Source organism: Pygoscelis adeliae, unplaced genomic scaffold (assembly GCF_000699105.1).
Source record: "Pygoscelis adeliae isolate BGI_AS28 unplaced genomic scaffold, ASM69910v1 Scaffold267, whole genome shotgun sequence".
In the NCBI taxonomy this organism is placed as follows: Eukaryota; Metazoa; Chordata; class Aves; order Sphenisciformes; family Spheniscidae; genus Pygoscelis; species Pygoscelis adeliae.
The window spans coordinates 2399061-2402459 of NW_008825150.1; positions in this window are offsets into that span (position 1 = coordinate 2399061).

The following is a 3399-nucleotide window of genomic DNA, read 5'->3' on the forward strand; positions in this document are numbered from 1 at the left end:
CGGCACTGGTGAGGCTGCACCTCGAATACTGTGTTCAGTTTGGGGCCCCTCACTACAAGAAGGACATTGAGGTGCTGGAGCATGTCCAGAGAAGGGCAACGAGGCTGGTGAGGGGTCTGGAGAACAAGTCTTATGAGGAGCGGCTGAGGGAACTGGGGTTGTTTAGCCTGGAGAAAAGGAGGCTGAGGGAAGACCTTCTGGCTCTCTACAACTCCCTGAAAGGAGGCTGTAGCCAGGTGGGTGTCGGTCTCTTCTCCCAAGTAACAAGTGATAGGACAAGAGGAAATGGCCTCAAGTTGGGCCGGGGGAGGTTTAGATTGGACATGAGGAAAAATTTCTTCACCGAAAGGGTTATGAAGCATTGGAACAGTCTGCCCAGGGAAGTGGTTGAGTCCCCATCCCCGGAGGTATTGAAAAGACGTGTAGATGTGGTGCTTAGGGACATGGTTTAGTGGTGGACTTGGCAGTGCTAGGTTAACAATTGGACTCGATGATCTTAAGCATCTTTTCCCACCTAAATGATTTTATGATTCTGTAAGTTAGGAATATTGTCTATTTCTTACATTGGATTTCCATGTTGCAATTGTTAGGAATGAGAGTATTTCAAATTAATCAGTGGAGTCTTGTGTTACATGTGCAAGATAGACCATTCTGAGGTTTTGTTTTGGTTTGGTTTTTTTTTGGGGGGGGTGAGTAATCTTTGCAAGACCCTTGGCACTAGACTTCATATGAATCTACTGACCCTTATACAAGACATTAATGCTCTCTGGCAAGCATCTCTCTTCTGAAAGTCTGAGGTGTTAGGTACCTTGTAGAAGAGATCTCCTTTCATACAGCCTTCTGTCATGCATATTTATAATTTGCCTGCAAAATCAATTTTATTCTGGATGAGGTGAAAAGCATCAGGGAAGTGAGTATTCACTTAATCCATTTCAAGTAGGTTTTTTTAATTAACTTGTATTGTTCTGCATTTAAAATGTGGTTGTGCTAACTACTATATATGCCTTTTATAATGGATATTATGAACATAGTATAAATTTTATTTAATAACTGGTAGGTATAATAGGCACAAACTTTTTTACAAAAATAAGATAATCCAATCAACAACAGATCCTGATTTTAATTCTGCAGCTGAGATATTCTGCATTTACTGTACTATTGCAGATCATGTGTCTCAGTTCTTACTGATCAAATGAAATGGAGTAGGGCCTTTAGAATCTCTCTGTAGGTGCGGGTTAATGAAATGAAGTGTGTGTATACTCAGGATTTATATGTATCTGTGTATTTAACTTATGTTAGTAGTCTGTAATTTTTACCATGACACGGCTAGGAAAGAACAATACTTTACACCCATAGCCAACATCATCTGGCTATAGAGAAATAAAAACCTTTGTCTCTAGTGCAATTTAAGAATTAATTTGTTACTTATTCTGTGTTAAAACATGCCTTTTATGATAGTAAAGACAATGATGAACCTAAATCAACTTAGACAGAATCTCAAAGGAAAATATGACTCATCTATTGTGAACATTCAGAAATAGAGGTAAAAAGAAATATTTATAAATTCCAGTTCCAATTTAGCTTGTGATATTTAAAAAAGGAAATCTAATACTGAACTTGAGTAATAAAGTTGTATGAAGTTTTATATTATGGCATGTAGTAACAAGAATTTTTATATACTTCTCTGTTAAATCTGAGATCCAAACACAAAAACCTGTGGTTTAGAGAGGCGACTGACATCCAGAAATTCAATATATGGGTTTAATGTTCCTGGTTGATTTTTTGCTGTTTACATCGGTATAAATCTTCTGATTTAGGAATAATAATTATAATACACTATAGAACTTTATAGGTCCTATTAGAAATATTACCCATTTCCCTAATTTCAGAATAGAGTAAGTCTGTGAGCCTATGGAAGGAGGACTATTTACACTAAATTAACAGGCAGGTGAGAGCATATCAGGACTCAAGGCATTGTCTACAATGTATTTCTTATAGTCATACACTGATGAAGCAGTTCAGAGCCTTACATTTCAGCTAAATTAGTCTAGTTTATTTTTTACTGTTGATAATTGTATTAGCTATACCAGATATTTTAAAAAATGGATAAATAGACCCAGAATGCCCATTATATCGTATCTACCATTCAGGACAAAATTCCTTGTAAGCACAGACACATAAAATCAGTGACATGGTTTCACTTCTGATTCCAACAGCTTCTTCTAAAGCCAAATGGAGGTAAATGAAAAAAGCAAAATGTAAATTACTGTATGTTTTGATTTGAAGGTTGTATGGTAAGGCTTAGCGTTTCAGCCATTAGGTAAGGAAATAACGCTCACTCTTGCAACTATCCCTATTTAAGTCAGTTTTTATAAGTGAAAAATTATCCTCATGAGTAAGGATTTGTTCTGGATTGTTGCCCTTAGATTACAGTTTTCCAAATGCAATCCTGATGGCTAAAGGGAAACTTAGTAGCTAATATTGTTCTCTACCATAAGATGTTTGTCCTTGCAAACAAAAATATATAAAAGACATGTGAGGAGATGATCTGGAATGGAACATCAGAAGCAGAAGCATATCTCCACGGACAGGGGATAGGCAAGGTCTGTGATTACAAGCCAAGAAGGCCAAATGTGCTTATTTCCATGCTATGCAATAAAGTGTAAAACATTCTGAGGAGAAACTATACAGGAAAAATTGTTATAATAGTTATGAAATTTGCCATTGAGCTGGAGGATGTCCATGGCCACAAGAGGAGGTTTGCTTCAGGACTGTGAATAGCCTTTTCAGAAGATGGAAGGACCATCAATTTCTTGGCTTTAATTCTGTTCTAGTTATTAGTAGGAACCAAAGTCATCCCAGCTGGAAAACTGTTTACTTCTCAGCCCACCTGATGGCAAACAAGACAGACTCTATCCTTTATACTGTCCACTGAGTAGTGGCTCTAAAAGAAGGTCACCCCTACCCATTTTCAGTATCTTTTGCAAAAACTGCTACTTGTTTTCTGCTGACTGTGCACAACCATAGTTCCAGGTCCAAGTGGGTACCTACCGTCATTCCAGTCCAATCCCTAGTTTTTGTTATCAATAAGCAATGTATTCAGGGACTGGAAATCTGCTATTCCTCAGCATGATAGAAATGTGTAAGGAAAACAGTTGCTAGCCCCGTTCTAGGCATTCAGTGAATTTCTGGGAGTATCTATTTATTAAGCTAACATAGCTTCTGAGGTTCACGTCATTTACACATCACCCGCTATCGCATATGTGGGAAAGGCAGCCTTGAAAGCATTATATATCTGTATATCAGGGGCATTATCCCTCATCTGGTTTTATGACCACAAATAATACAATTTTTATACAGTAGGTTCATGCTTTTTTCCTCCCTTCTTCCACAACTGAA